Source organism: Panthera leo, chromosome D2, assembly GCF_018350215.1.
Source record: "Panthera leo isolate Ple1 chromosome D2, P.leo_Ple1_pat1.1, whole genome shotgun sequence".
In the NCBI taxonomy this organism is placed as follows: Eukaryota; Metazoa; Chordata; class Mammalia; order Carnivora; family Felidae; genus Panthera; species Panthera leo.
The window spans coordinates 72,597,887-72,623,302 of NC_056689.1; the positions used below are offsets into that span (position 1 = coordinate 72,597,887).

The 25,416-nt window shown below is 39.3% G+C and overlaps 2 protein-coding genes across 4 annotated transcripts in view; both read left to right on the forward strand.

Annotated features, from left to right (window-relative positions):
* Positions 1 to 25,416, forward strand: part of CCDC172 (coiled-coil domain containing 172) — a 111,208-nt gene that overhangs the window by 79,917 nt on the left and 5,875 nt on the right. The window contains exon 11 of one of the 2 annotated variants that reach the window (XR_006194557.1): positions 19,642 to 20,397. The exons of the other annotated variant lie outside the window; for it this stretch is intronic. The gene's annotated coding sequence lies outside the window, so the exon portion shown is untranslated. Of the gene's footprint in view, positions 1 to 19,641; positions 20,398 to 25,416 lie in introns of those variants that run through there. 2 annotated transcript variants of the gene reach the window in all.
* Positions 1 to 25,416, forward strand: part of PNLIPRP3 (pancreatic lipase related protein 3) — a 65,585-nt gene that overhangs the window by 9,195 nt on the left and 30,974 nt on the right. The gene's annotated exons all lie outside the window — the stretch shown is intronic.

Consider the following 25,416-nt stretch of genomic DNA (forward strand, 5'->3'; position numbering starts at 1 on the left):
TCTGATTTTTAATGTGGGACACATGAGCGTGAAGTGATGCAAAACCCATGAGTCTTAACAGCAGTCTTCTTCATTGTGATACTCTTTGTTGTCTACAGCATCCTTTCTGCCTGACCATTTGCTGGAGGCAACCATGAAGCCAGTTCAAATAACCCCTTAGTTCACAGCCTGTCTAATACCAACACAGACCAACTGATTCATTCACTCAGATTCTGAGTCAGAAACTGTCCTATCTAGTCATCTGTCAGTTGCAAGTGACTATAATTGAGGCATCAAGGTCTGTTTTGTTGCCGGTGGCTCAGAGCCAAAGATCATTCTTTTTTCCACCTTTGGGTTGCCCTCCTCTGTAGGTATTGTGGAAATTGGGGAAGTATGGGTGACACTGATGTACCTCTGTCAGGTGGGTTCTTCCCCCCTTGTAAATCTCTAGTATTTGGTTCTGATGCAGCCTGCTGGTCTCCTTTCCATTTGGGAAAACACACACACACACACAATCACTGGACACTGTCCTGGCCACTAAAGGACATATTCCTGAGCCTGATGATTCTCTTCTGGATCTCTCCTCCTACCGAGGCACTGACACTTGACTCCATGGGAATAAGGCTGAGATTCTCCTTGCGATTCCTGTCAGAAAGTTCAAGTCCTATTTATCCAACCACCCGTTTCCTACTCCCACCAGGCTTCCTCCTTGCAGCCCAGAAAACAGCTTGTAATCAATGTAAATTATATAGACATGATTGCAGACATGATTCTGGAACTTCTTGACTCTGAGATAGTATCAAGGGCTTCCTTTATTTGGAGGGCATTGTCCCTTAAGAATACACATTTTCTCCCTCAGCACCGTCTGATTTCTTAATGTGAAGCCGAAGAAATTGTGGTTTGTGTTTGTAATGTTCTGGCACAAATTCAGAACTCAGTACCTGCTTGATATTCCAAACAGCATCTCTGTGCTGGTAAATTTAATATCATGGAACAACATTTTTCTTGTGGGCTGTAAAATAATTCTGCAGTAATTCATGTTTATTGAATGAAAATATGGTAAAAACTGAGTACCTTGTAAGCACTGAATATGGGTGCTTAGATTCTTATTTGATGGATCATTGATGGCCTCTCAAAATGTTCTGTGGCTTTAGGTTTGAAACCTTTCTGTAGGGCCTTGGGTAGAGCCTACGGGGTTGTTTCACTAGTCTGATACCCCTCTTTTTTATTAATTTAATTGGTTTTCAGTCCCCCCCCCAAAAAAACACAAAAGATACACATTTTGAAGTAAAATGGCTTAATATCTGAATCTAGATAGAATTACAGTTTGTAAGTGCCCATTTCCCCAGATTATATCTTGGGAAATGGTTCAACAACTGAGGCCATACTATCGTTTTATTGTACCTGGATTTTTAATGAACCATGTCTTTCCCAAGACATTTTTGTAAGTTGTCCCCCTGTAAGCTGTGTCTCCCTTTGCAGCTCTCTGCACTGTCTCTAGCCATGTCAGGTACGATGTTCATCAGTGCAAAAGACCATGTGAGGAAGTACTCACTGTTGATTGACTCCAAGAACTGCAGTGGACATCGCCAAGTCATGGCCATTTCTCCCATCCAAGTACTAACCAGGCCCGACCCTGCTTAGCTTCCGAGATCAGACGAGATCGGGCGCGTTCAGGGTGGTATGGCCGTAGACAAGTCATGGCCATTTCGAAGGGCTACTGCTAACCTATGCCATAGGTCCTGAAACCTATGCCCTAGTGGAGGACCTCTGAGTAAGAACCGTTTATAGTTCACATGAATATTCACATCCAGTTTAGACTTTGTTATAATATTGGTAAGTCTTCATCCTAAGGACAGGTTTACTCAAAGTGGCACGTCCTGAGAAGATGGACACGTTGTATCCTTGAATTAGTCAGATAAAGCTTTAGGTCCTGCATAATCAAAGCCAGATTTGGCTTGTCTCCTTGCATTCTGACACATGAATTTCCTACATTCTGTTGACTCTGTGGGCAACAGATTTCTGCCTGTGTGATATGGACAACATTAGTGTCAGGATATGGTGTTTTGTTTTTTTTATTTATTTATTGTGGTGGTTGGTTATGGGGTCTCATTGGCTGGCGCACTTAAGTGGGCTGAGTTCAGTCAGAAATTAACTTGGGAGGATTTTATTGGTAACTCCACATTCGATTTTTGTCCTATGTTGTCAAAGAGATCCAACAATGTTAAATGGTGAAATAGATATACCAGCCTTTACCATAAGCAGCATAGTTTTTGGTTCTATTTTTGAAGGTATAATCTCTGAGCAATGTATGATGTTGCGGCTGTAATAATCAATGGTAGTATTCTAAGTAAAGCAATAGCGATGGGAGGCGTTATTCAAATACATGAGCAGATTCCATAAACTGCCCAGGGACATCTATTTCTTTCGTGCAAAGGAAATCTTAGGACATATACTAATCAATGTCAAACTCATCAGTGTGTCCCAAAGTGCTCATTTTAAAACAAAAGATCTACTTGAATACCAGGATGGAGACCAGGAATACTGAGAATGAGTTAGTTATTTATGCCTTTTCCTGTATTGTTTCTTTTCAATAGAATCTCACCTTTGTCTCCAGAAAGTATATAGAAGATAAACCAGTTTTTCCTAGCAGCTCTTTACTTGGTGAAAAAGTGATTCTAACCCTGCCTCATTCTAAAATATTGTCATAAGCAACACAGGAATTCAAAAGGAACGAAAATTCTAACAATTGATTAAAATGGTCTTTGACATGCAAAATTTTTGTTAGTTTCTAATCCAATGACGTTTCTTTCATCCCTACTCTCCTGTGATCAATCATAAACCAACCCAACCTTTCAGATCTCAGTAGATGAATGCAAAGTTTTGAGGGGCTTCCACTAATTATTTTCTATATCAATAACAATAACTATTATTCTTTTGGGGGGCTTACCCTATAGTCTAGCTAATGAGACACTGTCTTTATTTACCTTTTAAAGGGACATATGGCCGTGGCTACCCATTAGAATCTTAACCATTGGCCTTTTGCCCATTCATTAATTCTTTCAACACTCTTGCTAAACTCTTCCTACTTCTCTTGCATCATGTGTGCTAGGCACTGGGGGTAAAAAAAAGATGAGTAAAACAGGGTCCTGTCCTTGAAGAACTCACAGTGTAACGGGGAAGTTAGGCTTGTGAACAACTTTGGTTTTTACCAGTTAGGAGCTACAACTGAGAGGTTCTGAGAACACATTATCTTTTTTGGAAAATCAGCTGGACTTGGTTTCGTTTCCTTCCTTCCTCTGTTGCTCTTTTCCCCATGCCACCCCCTCAAGGGAAAAAACAAAAGATGAGAGTAAAATCTCTTTTGAAAAGTTCCTCCATGTCAGCTATGAAAAATGATATTACTTACTACAGTAATAGAGGAGGAGAAATAATATTCATCCTAGGTCCACACTTGATTTTGTAGAGCCAAACAGAGATAACCAGTGAGAGCTACTATAATTCTATTTAGTATTAAAGCAACCAGTTATTTTCATCTTATTCTTAAATAATGGAACCACATTTGTTTAGAATTAGTTATTTTATATTTTAGCTTCATACTTCATAAACAGACAAGTGCAAAAATGGACAGATTAACTGGAGGGTTTGGACTAGAAACCCAAACTCTACATTTGTGAGAATTTATGGTTTGGACAATAATGCAAATACTGAAAGCAATTTAAAATCTAACCACTTCCATGTGTCATTCTTTATTTTAAACAAAGATATGTCTGTGTAGATTTTTAGTTTTATGTACTTATGATAGCAGAAGTTAAGATCAGATAAGAGGGCCCCATAGGCTACATAACATAATATTCTTTTTCAAGAAAAAGAAACAAGAATCTTAGCAACAGTAGCTATGCAAAACATTAAAGGTGATTTTGAAAAGAGATTTGTTCATTATTGTATGAAAGACTAAAACTTTAAAAAAATTTTTTTAACATTTTTTAATTTATTTTTGAGAGACAGAGACAGAGCGTGAGCAGGGGAGGGGGGGAGAGAGAGAGGGAGACACAGAATCCGAGGCAGTTTAATCCTAAGTTTATCCTCTAGCTTAATGAAAGAGAAAAAGATTCCACTAGAATCAAATGTCATTTTAAAAGATGTTTAGAAATATATACACTTTTCTAGGGCATAACATTCTAAAAGTGTAAATTTTCATATTTTTGAGATTAGACTGGCTGAGTTTTTAATTTTTTTTACACAATTAAAATTTAGATGTTGTCATTTTTTATTTTCATGCATTAATAGTTCAAAATTTGTTGCATACAAGATTTTCAGTTAAGAAAATATAGTATGAAAATTATCCTGGTTGTAGTTGATTTTTTTTTCTTAGAAAGCCTGTGAAGTCCAGTTTGTTTTTCTTTTAGGGCAAGAAATTCCATTACGATGACCACCCCTTTGTAACAGATTTGATCTATTTTGTTAAGCAGGCAGGATCACATTCCTTATAAACACTGATCATCGTGAAAACTACTAAAATCTACTCATGTGTTAATTTTTTTTTTAGAATTAAAAAAAAAACCTATGAATCCTATATGTTTACTAGTTCATGTGAAACTTTTAAGAGAATGTATGGAGTTCAGGGGTGCCTGGGTGGTCCAGTAGGTTAAGGTCTGATTCTTGATCTCGGCTCAGGTCATGATCTCATGGTTCGTGGGTTCGAGCCCCACCTCAGGCTCTGCGTTGACAGCACGGAGCCTGCTTGAAATTCTCTCTCCCTTTCTCTGTCCCCCTACCCCTTTCATGCTCTCTCTCTCTGTCTCTCTCTCTCAAAAATAAATAAGTAAATAAACTTAAAAACAAACAACCAAAAAAGAAAACGTATGGAGTTGGTTCAATAGGTGATACCATCTCCAATTTATGTGTGAAAAAAAAGTACGTTTTTAAGCGTGTTGCCTGAGACCAATGACCTGTTGAGGATGTCATTAATAGAACTGGAAGGTTAGCCATGTATTGTAGAGTAGATCCCTCTGTTCAGCCGAATACTTTGGTTTCAATATGCAAGCTGAGGGGTAAAAGTTATAAAGAGAAAAAAATGGACCTGCATAACAGAAGAAGAAAAAGTTGAGGTTCCTGGGAAATTCAGGAGGGAGATTGTAAAGAGATTTGAGAAGGGGAGAGGAGGGACCTGACAATTGGGTAGAAGTGATGACCTTCCTTTGGGTTCCTTAAATCTTTTTTTTTTTTTTTTAGTTTTTTTTATTTTTTAATTTTTAACATTTATTCATCTTTGAGAGACAGAGAGAGAGAGAGCGTGAGCAGAGGAGGAGCAGAGAGAGGGAGACACAGAATCTGAAGCAGGCTGCAGGCTCTGAGCTGTCAGCACAGAGCCCAATGCAGGGCTCGAACTCACAGACCATGAGATCATGACCTGAGCCGAAGTCGGCTGCTTAACTGACTGAGCCACCCAGGTGCTCCTGGGTTCCTTAAATCTTTAATGATTTCTAGTGTGTAACTATTTTTTTGTGTGTGAAAACTGAATTTTCCACAATCTTGATCTTCCTTGAGTTTTAATTTACCCATTCAATATTTAGTGATAGGCTGCTCTATGCAAGCACTCTCTCTTACTGCTGGGGACACGATGATGATGGGACTCTTTCCTCACCTTAGGAAGGTTATAATCTATGACAAGGTCAGCAGTCCATAGCCTGCAGGCCAAATATGGCTCACAAGTGAAGAATTATTTTTTAAGTGGTTGAAAAGAATCAACAGAAGAGTAATGTTTCATGACATGTGAAATTATATGAAATTCATATTTCAGTGCCATTAATAAAGTTTTATTGTAACCTAACCAGGTTCATTTGTTTATGGATGATTTTGCACTAACAGACAGAGTTGACTTAGTTGTGGCAGAGTACCTCTGGCCCAAAATGACTAAAATATTGACAATCTGGTTCTTTACAGATAAAGTTTTCCAAATCTAGTACATAAAATTGATGTTAAATAGAGATTGTAATTAAGTATAGTATATTGTAATAGAGAAAATTTAGGACTCTATGGATCATATAGCTTGCCAAACAACTCAGACATAATGGGTAATACTAGTTATCCACGCTAGTCAGACGGAGTAAAGACTCCGCTCGTTACAGAACCCACACTAAATCAGCCTATGACAAGAAGTTTAGGTAACTAGGAAGACCAAGGAAAATTCTGGTTTTAGAGATGGCATGCTTCAACAGTTCAAATGATATTATGATCAACTTATTTATCTCTCTTCTTCAGATTTTAGGCTCTGATAGGTTTCTCCATATTGGCATAATTTTGAATTATACTCTTTTTTTGTGTTGTGCCAAAAATGACCTTAAGTAATTCTAGATGTCATGGCACTTTCTGGTAGTGAGCCCCAAGAAAAATGAGTATATCAACGTTTAAACAAAAACCCAAGGAGGATTCTGACTGGCCTGGCTTGGGTCATGTGCCCATTCATAAATCTCAGAACTATGGCTAGACCGTATCACATGACATTCTCTAAATGACGGTGGATGCGGAGAATGCAGGTCCATGCGCTCGACATCCCTACCAGTAGAGAGAACCTGTTGGGATGATGAAAATAAGAGATTCACACTATGAACTGATATCTATAAATTATTTTGCAAAGGTTTGAGATGTTGGGGAATATATAATATCCTAATCACAGTGATTGATATAGTCTCCGAAAAGTAAAATTCTATGAAAATATCTAACACTTCAATGCAGAGTTTGTATACTGATTGCCTATGGGACTGATTCCACTTGCTGATCTATTCTGTCTGGCCTATTGGCCTGTAGTTTTCTTTTCTTTTCTTTTCTTTTCTTTTCTTTTCTTTTCTTTCCTTTCCTTTCCTTTCCTTTCCTTTCCTTTCCTTTCCTTTCCTTTTTTAATTTAGTCAATCATTGTGAGTTTCTCCTTTAAAAAATAAATGTTGGCATTACTAGATCTGCCCTCCTGCATGAAAATAATTAGCCACCTTTTTTATATGGAACAGCAGCAGCTCTTACCTTAGATGGAGCATTGGATCTTCTGTTAGCCACAATCACCATCACCCTCTATTGCTTCTCTAATGTTGAAGCCCTTTTCAGTTGCCACTTGTGCTTGTTTCTTCTAGAAGAGAATTGCTTCTCTATATGCCTACCTCCACCAAATATGGGAGAAGATGTTTGATTCAGGCATAGTGGAAGATATCATCTTTCTTTGATTAACTTAAGAATATTATTCCATATATAACATGCAAATAAAAGATATCTGTATTGAAAGAACCACAACTTAAGAGGCTGTGACATATGAAATAAACCATCTGAAACCATTATGAAACAAATCATAATAAGATTTAGGACTGGTGCATGGAGAAGATGAGAAATGAAAAACTTAACCTGAGAATAGGATTGAAATGTCAATGATTGTTTTTGATTATGAATAAAATATCTGATACTCCTATAAATGAGGTTATATATTAAGTGAAAAAATTACCCAGACAACAAAAGCTTTTATGGATGGCAAGTTTATGAAAGAGCATCATAGAATACAGCAGAAATTGTGGGTTCTGCACAGAGACAAGCATTTGTAAATTGAAAGCTTACTGGAAGTACTGTTGACCTGAATATTGAAGTTATGTCTTAGCAGTTACAGAAAAGTTGTACCAAAAAAAAAAGTTAAATCAGTTGCAGCATTTTCTATTGAAGATGATGAGAGCACAGATTTGAATAATATCACATCGTCAGCTATATTGAATTGGTGATATTGACAAGAATGCTTATGTGTCAGAAGATGACAGGCTGTGATTGGACTCAGCAAATGACTGATCTTTGTCTAGGGAAATTTGCAAAAGGCAACGCACTTGGTCAAAGTCAGTCAGTGTGACTCAGCCCTTGCAACGGACAGTGTTAATGTGAAAACTTAAATTTAAGAAAGGATCATTCCCCAGGAAACCTAGGATTGAGGTCTCCTGATTACCTCATTTTCCAGGAATTGCTTTGTGCCAAAGAATTTAAAATGCAATATACCATGAATGTGCTTGTAATTAACACCATGAACTGGATAATGCCCCGTAGCATGAAATACAGATATTCCAGGGCTTCTTTTTATAAGTTAGATGTATACGGTTGTAGCCCGTTGCAGTACATGGACTTATGTGGCTGAGGGCTAAAGGATATTTTTGGATAATTTTATGTCATTCAAGAGAAAATCTCTACTCAATCTCTAACAATGAAAAGTGGATTAAAGTCTTGGCCTTTTGGGTGGATGTTAGAACCTATCAATTTTGAATAGTTCTCTACAAAGGCATTCACAAACAGCTACACAAACGTATGATTCAATTTGCTCACTTGAAGTGAAACTGTGTCTTTAAGAAACTAGTTTGGCAAAGAATAATCTGGCCCATTATCCTGCACTGAAATCACTTTCCTAAAATGAAAGTCATGGCTAGAACTACATTACCAAAGCTAGGGGCTTGAAAATGGAATTCCAAAAAGGTTTTTGGGTTTTAAACTTTAGGAAAATAAAGTAACAGTTAAACATTAGAAAGTTTACCTTTATAATTTGAGACTGACTGATAATATGAAAACAAGAGCTACCCACTAACACTATTGAACTGAATATCATAACTGAAAGTTAAATACAATGGAATTGGAATGCCAGAACTGAACAAACACATTTCCAGACCCAAAGCGTTGTGTAAAGAGAGTCTATACATGCTAAGTAGCACCAATGTGTGTAATCTCCATTTTTCAAAAAATTTTTAAAGTTTATTTATTTAAAAAAAATTTTTTAGTGTTTATTTTTGAGACAGAGAGAGAGAGACAGAGTGCAAGCAGGGGAGGGGCAGAGAGAGAGGGAGACACAGAATCTGAAGCAGGCTCCAGGCTCTGAGCTGTCAGCCCAGAGCCCGACGCAGGGCTCGAACTCACGGACCGTGAGATCATGACTTGAGCCGAAGTCGGACGCTTAACCAGCTGAGCCACCCAGGCGCCCCTAAAGTTTATTTATTTATTGAGAGAAAGTACAAGCGGGGGAGGCCAGAGAGAGAGAGAGAGAGAGAGAGAGAGAATCCCAAGTAGGCTTTGCACTGACACGCGGAGCCCGATGTCACAAACTGTGAGATCGTGACCTGAGCCGCGACCGAGGGGTCAGACGCTTAACCAACTGAGCCACCCAGGAGCCCCTGTAAACTCCATTTTTGCATATGACACTGAGTACATTTTGCATATGACACTGAGTACACCTAGTCGACGGACTTGTGGTGTAGGTTGACATGATCTGATGGTAATTATCTTATGTCTCCATGATAAGTCCAGAAGTAACAAATGAGAAAGAACTCAAGTAATGAAACATTTCTATTTCTGTGATTTTTTTTGTATTTTAAAATTTCAAATATCTCTAAGAATATCATACATACCAGTTCGCACTATATTCAAGAAAAATAAAGTAAGTTTGGTTATTTTCCAACACTTGACTTCTCTCACATCTCGTTTACCTCACTTCTTTCTGTGACTAGCTGGTCCCTGTGGGCATTTGAATGAGTACTCTGGCTTTGACCTATGCCTCTAGATGATGCTCAATCATCCTTTGATGGAAGACTGTATTAAAGAAAACAACCTTTATGGTATCTATAAGCAGAGATTCCAAATAGCAAGAATTTGTCAGAGTGTCTCCAGCACTATCTAGGGGAAAAATGTCCCAACCAGGGGCCTCAAGGATATTGTTACCGTGGAGATAGTTGTGCTGGTCTTTTTCTAGATGGATAACAGTAGCCATAAATACCATTCAGCTAGCTATCCTTGATCACATGCTGTGCTCACCAAGCAACGGCAACATTATTGATCTGGCCTGGGGGACAGACTAGGCACCAGAGTATCTTTTCTCCTCAAAAGTGAATTTTTCTCCTACACATTAATAAATTTGCTTTCCGGTTAACATAGCATCCTCTTGTCAGTTTGGGTAGCTAAATTAGTTGCTAAAGCCTTATCACCCTCGGGCATAAGAACAGAGTATGCATCTTGACCTATAAGCAACGCACCATATCCTGCTACTTATTTATTTATATAACTCAGTGCCATTCAACGGAATTCACGTCTGAATATTTAGGAACAGCAGTGAGAGTCTTCCTTACCGCAATAATTTAGAAACCAAATTGCCCTTTTACTAGTTTTTTTTTTTTTAAGTTTCATCTAATCCAGATCCAGTGGCTTTACATTCTGAAAAATTTAAGCTGCTAGCACTTGACTATGGAAGGCAAAGACAAGGTGGTTAATGGCCCTAATAGGTTTTTCCACAATAAATTCATTAGTGGAGGTTTACATTCTTCTCAGAGGCAAATCAACATTCTCTGCCATGCACCCATTAATATAAGTTATGAGACAAACTATTTTAATTATATATCACACCACATAAGGCTTTATAACTTGTACCAAGTCTGTCAATATCGAAGTCAATAAAAGTTGAGTGGCTGTGAAATAAGATTCTGAACAATTAATCTTAAAGCTAAAATAGTATGAAGAGTGAATGGAAAGTATAAATGTATGTCAGATTATTATATCAGTCCTGTTTTTCTGGTTTGTATTATATAAAATAATTAAGTTTTCCTTTAAAAAAATCCATCGTGACGATACTGGGAAAAAATGTTTATATTAGCCTTTTAGAAATAGTTTTAAATATCTCTGTTGACTTTTTCTGATTGAATTCTCAGACATACTTTAAGTAAATTAATTAAGAATGTTTGTTCTAAAAACTAATGTTGGAAAAAGATACCAAATAATAGAGATACATTTGTACGAGGAAAACGTCTAACTGAGATGTGACTAGAACAGAAAAATCAGACAATCTTGTGTTTTAAAAAATCCTTACTATAGTGACAGTCTTAATAAAACCACAAAGCATTTGTTGGAAAGGATCTTGAAGGTCATGTAGTTTAACTTCCTACCGGATGTATAAATCTCTCTTACGTCACCCCAAACAGTCATGCAGCCTCTCCTTGAACATTGTCACTGACATTGGATTTATTACCTTTCTACTCAGTTCATAAATTTTACCTTCTGTCTGGTTTTGGAGTTTTTACTGTATGTGGCAGATGATTTCTACTAAACTATAGTCTCCTTGAGGGCAGATTCAATATTTAAATCCCTAATATCCTATTTATAACAAGTGCTTTCCCTGCAATAAGGTTCTCAAAGATACTATTGAAGTGATTAATGAACAAGTTTGGGCACATTCTTTTTAGAAAATTCCCCCTGAAATCTTCTGTTAACTGGTCCCATTCTTTTCTTAGAAGACTCCCAGCCCAAGAATGGGGCTTCATCCTTAAAGTGGAGCTTAAAGGTATTTAGTTTCTTGTTACTGCCTCCTTGTTATCCCCTTCCACAATGGGAAGGGAAAAAGCTGATCTCAATTCCTGTTCCTTTGAAATAACAGTGGTTTCAATTTTCCTTATGCCACTGCAAGGTCTCAGGTTTGACTGAACCTAAATCAGTCCCTTTACTCATCAAGACATACTGATTCTTTGTTTTGTTTTTGTTTCTCCTTTTTTTTTTTAGTTGAAATTCAAGTCTTTCATTCTTCACTTTTTTTAAGTGTTTATTTGCTTATTTTTGAGAGATAGAGACAGAGTGTGAATGGGGTGAAGGGCAGAGGGAGAGGGAGAAAGAACCCCAAGCAGGCTCCACACCATCAGCACAGAGCCCAGTGCAGGGCTCGAACCCACAAACCCTGAGATCATGACCTGAGCTGAAATCAAGAGTCGGATGCTTAGCTGACTGAGCCACCCATTTCTTAAAATTATTTAACGATATCCTGCCCCAACAGAGGAGCTCCTGTCTGGGTGGTGGCAAGAGTCACACTACCTAATTGGTATAAACACTGCGTCAGCATAGACAGCAAGAAATAATCATACTTTAGGTTGGTCTTATGGTTAAAGCACAAGCATTACTGTGAGAGAGGGAGACAAATTTGTCGATTTTTTCCTTCTCTCACAAGATGACATTATTCAAGTATCTAAGAATGTGATCCTTAGAATTTAAAGCTTAGACTGCTTGAGAGCTACAAAGGAGCTTAGATCACAAAATTTAACTTCTTCATTTTATAGAGAAGAAAATTAAACTCGGAAAGTATGGCAAAAAAAAAAAAATGTCTATTGACCTAGTGTCTATTTTCCTAGGCCATAGCTAGCTAGAGACTGTATCAGAAATAGAGACCAAGACCTTTTATTTCTATGTATCCCTCTGTACCCAGAGAATTTTCTCACATAACTCTCTTCAGATGTCAAATTGAGTTGTCTTTTCTATATCATGTACTGTCGTGTAAAATTTAAATATAAAATCTGCTAGAGGGAAATAAGCGCTTGGTTAAAATGTGTTTTGTGATTTATCACATAAGGAGCTTAAGGATATATGTATTCAATAAACCTCAAATAGCAGCATTCCATTCTCCCTATAACAGCCCAAATACTGCGTCTCTTATGAAAAGAGAAAGCCCAATTGTCTTCAAGTTACCCGTAGGTCATCTTTTTCTCAGAAAATTTAAATTCATTAGGATGGCAACTAATATGTGGAATTTAAGAAACACAACAGATGAACACAGGGGCAGGGAATTAAAAATAAGATAAAAAGAGAGAGGGAGGAAAACCATTAAAGACTCTTAAATACAGAGAACAAATTGAGGGTTGCTGCAGGGGTATCGGCTGGTGAGATGGCCTAAACAGGTGTGGGTATTAAGGAGGGCTCTTGTTGGGGCAAGCACTAGGTGTTATATGTAAGTGATGAATAACTAAATTCTACTCCTAAAATCATTATAACACTATATGTTAACTAACTTGGATTTAAATAAAAGTTAAAAGTTAAAAACAAAAAAAAAAGATGGCAACTAGACAGTGTGGAAATATGGAAACATAAATAAATAATATTCATCAAATTAATGAAATAATCAGTATGTAGCCTGATTAAAGACAAATGATCATCAATACCAAAGTTGAATTCTTGGAATTATTTTTTGTGGAAATATATACATTTGTTTTATTGGGATACACATACCTATTTAGTATATCAAGGAGAGCAATACATAACAGTGATCCTTGAGAATGGAAACCAGGCCTGCAGTTGATTTTTTTTTTTAAGAACCTCATGTACTAGAAACATGAAGAATGGAATGAATAAACTCATAGAGTTGCTTCCTTTCCCAAAAGTTGTTGAAGACTAATAGAAATTTGCACCATTGGCAAGAATTCTATTTTTTTTGATATGTTTAGCAAAATCAGGATGAGCCCATTCAATATTTATTTAGACCACTTCTTTCCTTCCTTCCTTCCTTTGTTTATTCTTTCACTCATGTATTTATTCAAGTATCTGTTCTAGAAGTTTTGAGTGCCCACCAAGTGACAGGCCCCTTACATGGTAGTGAGAAACACAAAGACAACTATGAGGCATTGATTTCCTTAATTTCAAGGAGGGGTCAGGTGGGACAGCCCAACATGTCACTAATTATAATGTAATAGTGTCAGAGTTAAAGATGTCTCTAAAGTATGGGGGAGCCCATAGTAAGTGATGATATGCAACTTGAAGGTTGAGTATGATTTCAGAGAGTAGGTAATACCTGAAGTGGATTTGGATGAAAGATTAAGATTTCACCCAGTAGAGGAGGGAAGGAAATAGTGTTGCAAAAATGGCTGAAATGAAGGCAGAGCTAGCTTGTTGCAGTGCTCTAAGTGGTTCCGTTTGAAGGGCATGTAAAGTGAGGAATGGTGGAAGAAGCCCAAGGGGGTAGTGTAAGAAAGGCCATGCACCATATGCTGGTGAATTTGGACTTAGACAAAGTAGAGGAATAAAGTAATCAAACGTGGGGGTGCCTGGGGGGGTTCAGTTGGTTAAGCTTCTGACTCTTGATTTTGGTTGAGGTCATGATCTTGCTGTTCGTGAGATCGAGCCCTGCATCGGGCTCTGTGCTGACAGTTCAGAGCCTGCTTGGGATTCTCTCTCTCTCTGCCTCTCTCCCTGCCCTTCCCCCCTCCCCCAAATAAATAAGTAAACTTAAAAAAAAAAGATCATTCTTGCAAAAAAAAAAAAAAAACTGTACTCATCAGGTATCATAATAAGCATACAAATATATATCCCTGGCCTTGAATTTACTACATTACAATGTAGTTCATTACAATTGAATAGTGAAGATGAAAAAATAAATAATTTGAGACTTTTTTAAGTTATAAGAAGGATAAAAATAATTATTTGCATTTTGTTTTGCAATAGCCAAGATATAGAAACAGCCCAAGTATCCATCAGTGGATAAATGAATGAATAAAGAATTTGTGGTATACACATATGCACGCACATAGACACACACACACACACACACACACACACACACAATGGCATAATATTCAGCAATAAAAAAGGAATGAAATCTTGTCATTTACAACAATATGGATGGACTTAGAGGGCATTATGCTTAAGTGAAATAAGTCAGATGGAGAAGGACAAATACCTATGGTCTCTTTTATATGTGGAATAAAGAAAAAAAAAGAAAATCAAGTTCATGGATACTGATAACAGACTGGTGGTTGCCAGAGATTGAGAGTGAAGGAGGGGAGAAATGGGTGAAGGGGGGGGGGGGTCAAAGGTAAACAGAAAAAAGAAAAAAAAAGAAAACACAATGGAATGGTACAATATTAAAATTATGAATAACAATGAAAAGTTATAAGAATAAAAATAATACAAGTTACAGTGAGTATTCAGAAATTGAAGAAATCTTATATGACTGGAGGGAATCAGGAGAAATATTCAGAAAATATACTGTCACACTTGAACTGGGCCTTGAATTATGAGAAGGATTCAGCATATAGAGAAGGGTGGGGAAGGGCCATCAAGGTGCAAGAACCAGCAGGAACAAAAACCTCAGCAAGTCAACAGGAGCAATGGGTGTGGAGGGGTGTGGACTTGAAGGCTCAAAAGCTAAACTGAGTGGAGGACAAGGAGATCTTTTATCCAAGTTAAATAGTTTCAGCTTCGTTCAACAGAGACGTTGAGGAGAATGTGATGGGAGATGTGATTCAAGATGGTGCGTCTGTAAATAACACCTAGAATTCATGACTGCAGAGAGAAGAGCAAAATTTCAGGCAAGAGATGAAGTCCTGACCGGGGATTGTGATGGTGAGTCTCACAGGAAATGAAGGAGGGAGACCCCACAGAGGAAGAACCGATAGGACCCTCGAGAGCATCAGAGATGCTTTGGATGTTTCCAGCTCATGACTCAAAGAATAACAGTTCCTACAATAGAAACAGGGAAGGTGTGAGGAAGAGTTCCTTGGAGAGAAAAGAGTTTTTTGCTTAATGGGATGACTCTCTGATTCGTTCAAAACACCCAGTTGGAAAGGTCCTGAAGACAGTTGGCCTTGCTGGGCCAGAAGCTTCGGAAAGAGGATGGAGGCAAGTTTCTCACATAGAGACAAAACGTGAAATCCTAGGAGGGGACGCTCTTGCCCCTGGTGGAAACATCTAGGAATCTACCGTGTCGGGAAAGGAGAAAATTTGGGGGAAATATTGTATTTGAAGAATAAGAACAAAAAATTGAAAAAGCCACCAGCAATGGAACCAGAGAATCCATAGAAAAAATAGGTAGGAAAACAGAAAATAAGGAGGTGTGTTTCAAGAGCCAGAAAAAATACAGCAGAGAGGGCAGGGGGTACTGACCATTTGAGCAAAGTTTGGAGGCTTTACTGGGTTCAATTCCTAGCTCAATTTTCATAATTACCTTGGGGTTTACTTGTTTAACTTCTGTAACTTCACCTTTCTTATCTGAAAGAAAAACTGCAATACAATGGCAACCTTGTGAGGACTCGTGAGAACAAAATGAGCTAATACTGCTTACCTTATGCATCACTGGGGAGAACGAGGGTGGCACCCATGCTGGTCTAAAAATCACCAGAAAAAGGAGACTGGCTTGGAGGTTTTACGGTGCTTAGGAAGTGGGGCTGAGGCAAGGGCTCCCACACACATGTATGTGTAGGGGATTCCACGTTTGGACTTCTCACTCATGCCACAAAGGGGGAGCATCCTTATCTTTCTTATCGGGTTACCAGATGCGGGGCAGAAAGGAAGGAGGTTAGGGTGAGGCTTAAAAGCCGTCAGCAACCAAGCATCAAACCGTAGAGTCAGATACTTAGAAAATGTTTCCCTAAATCTCCCTTAATTGGGCCCCAGAAATGCCCAAGTCGCTCCAGCACCACCCACGCAAGAGGAAGTGCGATAGAAGGGGAGCCAGAGTAGAAAGAGACTTACGCAAATGGGGTCTAGATCCCTTAGCAAAAAGGTTAAATGCTGTGAATCCCCCGGCAGGGGCCCTGAGAGCACGTATACCAGTAGGGAGCCCTGAAAATCATGGTGAGTCCTTTGATAGGTGAGCATTGGAGTTGTTTTAGAATGTGTTGGGCTGGGTTTACGCCGATCTACTTAAGCTCTGGTTTTCCTTGTGATGAGTATAAGTATATGACGGAACAACGAGTCAAGGTTAGGAATGCTGTTGATCATGGAACAAGTGTCTCACAGGAACACATTCAATTTCTGCTGAAGCCAATCATGTCTCCTCCCTCTGCTCTAAACCTATAAGTCACCTTCTTCTTCCCTGTCCTTGGGCATAGTTGCTCTTCTTCCTGATGTCCTCACCCGGCAATCATCCCTCACTTCACCGTATCTAACTACTACATCATGCTTCCCAATGAGCCTGTTTTCCGTGACTCTCTCTCCCTGTGGTTTGTTTCTATTGGGCCCACAATTCCCACGTAATTACACAAGCTGTCCACATACAGACTTCCCTATTGTCACTCTGCTCCCACGGAATACTTACCCATGGATGACCCTCCCTTCCAGTCCTGCCTTTCTCCTGGGCTCATTTGAACAAGTAGCCCAGCCTCTCTCAATAACATTCATGGCGTAGCACCCCACACATAACAGGAGACTGGGTTGGACCTACGACAGTAGTAATTATTGTTACAGCTTCCCTTTATCGTTTACTGCGTGCCTCGTGTGGGCACGAGGAGCATTTGAGTTGAGGCACGTGTGCCTCTTTGTGAACATGTGCTCAGTTCATCTTCCCAAGAACACCCCGACATCCCTTGATGATGGTAGTTATTCCACAATGCATGTATGGCAAACCATCACATTGTGCACTTTATACACAATTTAATTTGTCACTTGCACCTCGATAAACCTGGGCAGGGAGGGAAGGACAGAAACGAAGAGTTGGATAGAGGAGAAAAGGCAAATTTGCAAACATTCAAAACACAATCAGTGCCTGGAAGATAAGGGCACTTACCTATTTAACCAATGTGCACAGGGGATCTGAGGCTCAGGGAGGTTAAGTTACCAACGATCGCACAGCTAAAGAAGTCCTGCCAGGCCGTGAACCCAGATCCAGCTCAGAAGTCCAGGCTCCAAATCCCCATGCTATATTGCTTCAGTGAGAGCCTGCTTCTAGAATTTAGATCTTCTCACACTGTGTTGCAGTCTCACGCATCATCTGTCACTATGAATCCTCCTAACCTCTCCTTCCCTTGCAATTGCCTCTTTGCCACTGATGTTTTTCTAGATGTTCCCAATTCTTTGCTGAATGTGGGAAAGTTGAAATTAATTTTTCAAGGTGTAATTTTAATACACATTCCAATATAGTAAATTACTATTATGAAAAGTGTACTACTTGGAAACTTCAAGAAGCCCTCTAGAGTAACTTGTAATTATAATGAGTCGTGTTGATGCAGTATACGTTTTTACTCTGTATAATTTAACAAGTGTGTGATGACTATCTAATTATAGCCTATAGTTCACAAAGTAATAGTTTACAATCATATTTCCTTGGTAGAGGTTATACTTCCACATGAGATTCTTGCTTTATGTCTGCCTACAAGAGGCGTATTACTACCAAATGTGCATACAAATAAAGCCTTATCACAAAGATTGACTTTAGAAGCATAATCTTCTTCAGAAATACATTTCTAAAAATTTGCACAACACTTACATTCCTTAAACCAACCAAGCCAAACAAATTCATCAAAATACTCTAGTCCTTTCAAACGTCGTAAGAACTGTTCTGACAATACTCATGAGCGAAAATCTGTTATTCAAGAATGAAACAGGAAAAAAAAGTGAGTAGATTTTTCTACCTCTGCAAAACACACTGAGGACTTTCTTGTATCATTGCATCCTTCAAGAGCTGAGTTGAAGAACAGAGATAGAAAGGAAACCTAATGGCCCTACCTTCAAACTATATCCTGAGTCAGTCCGCTTCCCTCCACCTCTATGGGCAACCTCTTAGTCCAAACCACCATCATCTCTCACCTGGATTACTGAAATAGCCTCTTAGCTGGCCTTCCTGCTTCTGCCCTTGCCCCACTTCTGTCTCTTGGCAACAGACAGCCGAACGACCGTTACAACCACAGTCGGCCCAGGTCTCCTCTGCTCAGAGCCCTCCAACAGCTAGCTCTCTTTTCCCTGAGAAGAAAAGCTGAAGTTGCCACAAATGACCAATAAAGCCTTACCCACTCTGGCCCCAAGTGCCTCTGTGACTCATCCCCTACTCCTCTTCCTCTGCTCCTGCCAGATTGGCCTTTTGCACTTTCTCAAAGACAGGAAGCACACTCCTGTCTCAGGGCCTGGGACCACCTGCCCCTCTCCCTGGAGAATCACGTAGTTACCTCCCTCACCTCCTCCAAGTTCTTTGCTCATACATCACCTTCTCAAGGAGGCCTTCCTGGACCATCCAAACTTAATTGCAACCCTCTCCTCCAGTCAAATCCCAAATTCTCCAACCTGCTTCACTCGTTTTATTTTTTTGCCAATTATTTGAACCACCTTTCCCTGTCCTCTAGGGTTTTACTTGTTTCTTGTGTTTATTGGCTGCCTCCCCCATTGTAGAATTCAAGGGGGAAGGGTCCTTATTGTCTTTTATTCATTGATGTATCACTAGAAACTAGAATTGTACCGAGCATGAGGTAGCCAGTCAAATATTTGGTGAATGAATGAATGAGTGCTAAAATTACCCAGGTTTTTGTCACTGTATTTCACTCTTTTAAAAAAAAATTTTTTTAATGTTTATTTATTTTTGAGAGAGACAGAGACAGAATGCGAGTGGGTTAGGGGCAGAGAGAGAGAGGGAGACACAGAACCCGAAGCAGAGTCCAGGCTCTGAGCTGTCAGCACAGAGCCTGATGCGAGGCTCGAACCCATGAGCTGTGAGATCATGACCTGAGCCGAAGTCAGACGCTCAACCGACTGAGCCACCCAGGCGTCCCTGTATGTCACTCTTTCTCTGCTTCACCAAAATGGCCACGATGCCAGCTTCCTTGAAATCTTGGATAATTTAAAATGCCATGCATTAAGAAATAGCCTAAAAAGTGCTTTTTAAAATTACAGCCATATTCTTCAGGGTTCTGACATTAATATTGAAATATTCATCATGACATCTTTAAAGGTTCTCTGCCTTACTAAATCCTAAACATAATTTATCATATCAGGGACAAAATTAATTGAATTATTCTCTATTCTTGAATCAAGAATACAACTGATTTGCTGTTTTTCCTCATTTTGACATGCTGTCATATATAAGCAGAGCTTTGATTTTGTGATGAACTTTTAAAAGCTATTGTTAAACTGCTCTGTGTGACATTTTTTCAGGCAGAACTACCATGAATTCAGCAAGCAGCCATGTCGTCATCAGTATCTGATCCTCGTTAAATATAATTGTTAAAGTATAATGAGTCTTCCACTCTCAGAATGATAATCTGTCTAGAGTAAGAATTTCCTCAAATGATATGAGATCAATGAAAATTAAGGCTACTGTTTTTTTTTTTTTCTATCAACAAATATTGACCATGTGTCTGCTGTGATAGATCTATTGCTAGACCCTGGGGGCCCAGAGATGAACAAAAACTAGTCCTTGTCTCAGAACAGTTCAGTCTAGGGGAGGAAACTAACAGATAAATGCCCAGCAATTCCATGACATGCTAAGAGCTATAGCAGACTCATTGAAAAGTGCTATGAAAACATGGAAGAGAGCGTGGCTTGAAAAAAATTCCTGTATTATCACTGTAGATCTTTGTAGTTTTTTTTCATGTAAAAATGTTCATTAAGCACCTGCTAGATTCCAGGCATTGTGCTTGTCCCTGGGGATGGAGACGCAAATAAGAGGCTGTCTTCTGAGAGGTGCTATTGATGATGATGCTATTTATGCTGATCCTGCGTGCGTGGCTAAAAACATTGATTCCTGGAAAAATGACCAGTGGCAACTGGCGAAGCTTTTAGAGCATGTCTTTTGTAGTCGCTGGACATTCAGCACCCCAGACACCAAGCTCAGAGCTGCTGAATAGCCCTTTCTCTAATTACTGCGTGTCTGAATGCCGTGGTGGACTGGCTGCTACCAGTTCCAGGAAATAGTTCAACCAAATAAAGCACCCAAGACTTGTAACTACTCTTGGTCTTAACCTCTTCTTTGTCTGATCCTTGCACAATGTAACAAGGTTTGTATGAAAGGGCTGAATGCTTCGTAAATGCTTCAATATCGTCATGTTATTATGGTAAGAGGGAAAAAGTAAAGAAACACCAAGAAATATTTTCAGCCATCTTCTATGAGCATTTAGAAATTGAGAATTCAACTGAGGGTATCTGTGAACTGCATCACTTTAAGTCAGTGTAGCAGCCAAAAAGGCAGGTTCGCATCACATTAGAGTTGGTTACGCGGCCCAGGTGCCATGATGTAACGCTGTATTTTATGTGGACATAAATTTGCTCTTATAACCATTAACATAGTTGAAAAATCACTAATAAAATTAACTCCACTACAGTACTATACACGAGATACTATTTATATAATAAGTAATTCCATCGCTAAATGACCCTGTGGGTTGGGAGCCATGATTATCCCCATTTTACAAGTGAAGAAAGGTGCAGTGAGGCTTGCTAGTGTGAGGTCACTGCTAATAAGTGGCAGAGCCAGAATTTGCTTCCAGGTGGTTGGGCTCCAGATGATGGCAGCTGCAACGTTGTATTGCCACACAAGATGTGCAGATTAGCCATTATTAGCCACGTTCATTATTTACCTCCTAACACGTTTCAGGAGGGTCTGCTTGTTTGCCCTTCGACATGCGTGAGGGGAAGAATACTCCAAGTTATGGTCCTGGTTTGGAAAAACTGTGCCTTTTCGATGTTTGTTATCTACCCTCCCAAAGCCTTAAAATAACTTTCAAGAGTGACTCAGATTGTGTGTAATCAAAATCTTGCTAATGATGAAACAACAAAACCTCAGAAGTTTTAACTACCAATCACCTAATGGAAGGCACACCTTGCTAATTATATCCCTTAATGTGGAGCCAGTAGTCTAGGCTAGGGCACATTACTTTGCAGGGCATCGGGATTCAAGGTCGTGTGAACTCCACACTCGTCTGGACCTAGAACTTAAATGTTGGGTGATAACGTTTTGAAGAAAATTGCTTAATATTTTATAGTGAGGGGACTTTGTGAGTAAAAATCTTCAAGAAGCGTTGATGTGATTTTCAAAAGCAACTTCGATGTTTGGAATTTGGATTGCTGCTCTCTTATTCTTTGGCACATCAACGGGTAAGACTTAATTTATTAGTTCCTTCAAAATAAGGAGTACAGTCACATCCAGAATGTGATTGATACGGGTTTCGGAATATTGGCTCTGTTTATATTTTGATTTATTTGTCCTAAAAATATCTAAGGGAAATGAATCAATTTAGTAATACTAAATCTGATAAGTATATAGGAAGTATCTATTTCCAATAATATAAAAGTTGCTGGATGGCTTGTACTGGGCTCCCAGCTCTATACTTACTAGCCTATGGCCTTGGTGAAGCAACTTATCTGTTAAAGTCTTGATTTCTTCACTTCTAAGATAAGTGTGTAGCAATAAATGATAAAATACATTCATATTTCTGGTTTCAGTATCTGAATCACTGTAGATGCTCAATGAATGTACAAATGAATGAATGAATCAATCAATCAATGAATGACTAATGGTGATTGGAACTTCCATGTTGATTTTTTCTATTTGGGTCATGCTTTTGTGAAGAGATTTTGGTCTGTGAACATTTCTTACACATTAACTCAATATTCATGGACTTGTGCTCTTTATATTGTGGACTCTTCAGGCATCTCCTGTGTAGTAGCTGTTGTTTATCTCTGTTTTTACCTCCCTGGTTCAGTGTTCTTCCTATAAGCACAACAAAAGTTAGTTGATATGTTTTAACCAAAGTAGAATCAAAGAATTTCAGTGTTTTTACTCCCTGCCCTCCAGATCTTTTCTGTGGGAGAAAAGTGGATGGATCTATTGTTGGTTTTAGTATATTCCTGGAACTGTGCTCTATTTTCTGTAATGTTCCTGCCCCCGACAGTCCTTACTGAATACTGAAAGCAGCTAGACTGATCAGTTCCAGAACAGAATCGAGTGAAGTCTTGCCTGGTCTATTGTTCTTATACCGTCACCTTTTTTTCCTCAGGTGGTCTCTCCTCCTTCCAGACTTCAGGCCTCTTTGCTATCTCTACTCACAGCCCACCCTCAAAGTCCTCTCTGAACAAGGATGCTAATATGTTTTATTTTAATCAACAAATACAATCACCTACTATGTGCCAGGCACTGTGTTGAACCCTGGAGACACAGTTGTGATTAATAAGACTTCCCTATACCCATCGGAAATATTTACTTTTCAGTAGGGAGTGATTTCTGTTTGAAGGTTTATTGAATTAAACACAAATTGTAAAATGGCAGGTACCAGAGAACTAAATGCAAATGGACCCTGTTACAAATTTAATAGATGCCAAGGCAGGTAATAATACAAATGTGATGGAGACTCAAATTTTTAATGATAGCGGCTCTATAATGAATATAAGTGTGCAGTAGAAATATATATATGTATATATATATATATATATATATACACACATATATACTACTCCACATATATATAACTATGCATAACTATTATATATATAATCTAATTTTAATATAACTATGATTTTATTTTTTTAAGTTTTTTGGCAGCCAGCCAACTCTCTCCTCAGTTTAATGCCATGGCCAATCATAATCACTCCTTGGTATACACATTGGACTTCTTTGCTGCTTTTGCTTCACTTGGCTTAACCACAACACTGGTTAAGTCCAACACATCATCACTGTGCAGCTGACTGTGCCTGGAGAAAAACACACACCATGCTGACTGTCTCACTGCAAAGTCATGGTTATCAGACAGAAGGTGACCCTAAGGCTGCCAAGCCATCCTACTGTTCTCCCCTCATCCATTCATTTGCCTGGGCTCCTGGGTTCTTTCATTTTTCTCCCCTCTTCTCAAATCTCCAACACCTCCCTGCTTACCAGCACTCAGCTGATGGCCTGGTTTCCCATTTCAATAAGAAAATGGAAACAAAGAGAAGAGACCTTTGCGGAACTCCCAGTACCACATTTATCCAACTTAGCTGCATACACCTGCCTGTACGTTCTGCCTTCTCTCTTTCACAAGAGATGAGCTGTTCTTGCTGCAACAAAGGCCAACCCTTCCTCCTGTATATTAGACACTCTCTCCTCTCACCTGCCCAAGGAGTGCACTCAACCACACTCTCTTCTATTTCTCCTGCTTTACCAATTTTCTTCCTGTCTTCTGGAACATTCCCAGCAGCACAAACATGTGTTATTTCATCCATCTTTTTGTTTTTTTAATTAAAATGTATTTTTAAATGTTTATTCAATTTTGAGAGAGAGAGAGAGACAGAGACAGAGCGCAAGCAAGGGAGGAGCAGAGAGAGAGGGAGACACAGAATCTGAAGCAGGTTCCAGGCTCCGAGCTGTCAGCACAGAGCCTGATGCAGGGCTTGAACCCATAAACTGTGAGATCATGACCTGGGCCAAAGTCAGACACTTAACCAACTTTGCCACCCAGGTACCCCATCCATCTTTAAAACTCCACTTCTGAGTTGTGTGTATGGGGTTTCTTTTTCTCCTCCCCTTCTTTCTTGAATTCAGTCCAATCAGGCTTTCACCCCAGAAACTACCCTTGTCACTGTCACCAGTTACTCCTATGTTGACAAGCCAGTGGTCAATTCTCCATCCTCATCTACTTAGACTTTGCAGTATTTGGTACTCTTGATTGCTCTCTCCCCTGGAAGTACATTTTTAAGTTGGCATCTAGGATTCCACGTTCTTCTGGGTTTCCTCCTACTTCTTGTAGGCCTTTTTGTCAGTGTCCTGTGCTTATCCCCACTCGTCTTCCTGATGTTTCAATGATGGAGTGTCCTAGGACTCTGTCCTTAGGTCATCCCTCTTCTTTACCTACCATCACTCCCTTGGTGATCTCCTCCATATTCGTGACGTCAAACACCAACTTTATGTTTATGACTGCCAAGTTCCTATGTGCAACTGAACTTCTCCCTGGAATTGCAGTCTCATATATCTACCGACTTCTGTGGTACTTCTACTCCACTTATGTATCTAATTCATATAAAAGCTGCATATCCAGAGCTGAGCTCTTTTTTTTTAAGTTTTTTTACATTCATTTATTTATTTTGAGAAAGAGAGAGAAAGGCAGAGGGAGAGAGAGAATCCCAACCAGGCCCTGCACTTCAGTGCAGAGCCTGACATGGGGCTCAAACTCCCGAACCATGAGATTATGACCTGAGCCGAAATCAAGAGTAGGCCACTGAACCTACTGAGCCACCCAGGTGTCCCCAGAGCTGAGCTCTTGATTCTACTCCCAAATCTGTCTAGAATTCTAGCGTCTCCCCAAGTAATGGCAACTCCAGCCTTCCAGGAACTTCGCCAAAAACCTTGACATCATCCTCTACTTTTCGATTACACCTTCCTGCCAATTAATCAGTAAATTGATCCTCCTTCACAATTTATCCAAAACCTGACAACTTCTCACCACTTCCCCTGCTGCCACCTTGACTTTGGACACCATTGTCTCTTGTCTAATTTACTACAGTCGCCTCCCAGATGATCTCTGTGCCTCCCCACTTGTCCCGCTTCAGTATATTCCTCAAACAAAATAAACCTCAGTCAGTCTGCATCACTTTTCTGCTCATGGCCCTCCAATGGCTATCCCCCTCACCTTGGAGTAAATGCCAGAGTCCTTCCAACGATCTGCCAAGGGCTGCATGCTTTAGCCCTCTGTTACCTTCCTAATACCATCCCTTGTCCATCATCCCTTGTTCAACTCCCTGGGGCCAGATATGTCCCAGAACTCAGACTTTTTTTTTCTTCTAATTTTAAGTATACTGTAAAATACAAAACCCTGAGAGGAATCTTGGGTAGCACAACCACATGGATATTTTTGTAGTGAAATCTATGAACATTCATATTAATTAGGACGACGAATATATATAGCCTCAGGTCAGTTTTTGCTACCAAATGAGTTTTCTGCAAACTGAAAAACGAATGAAAAA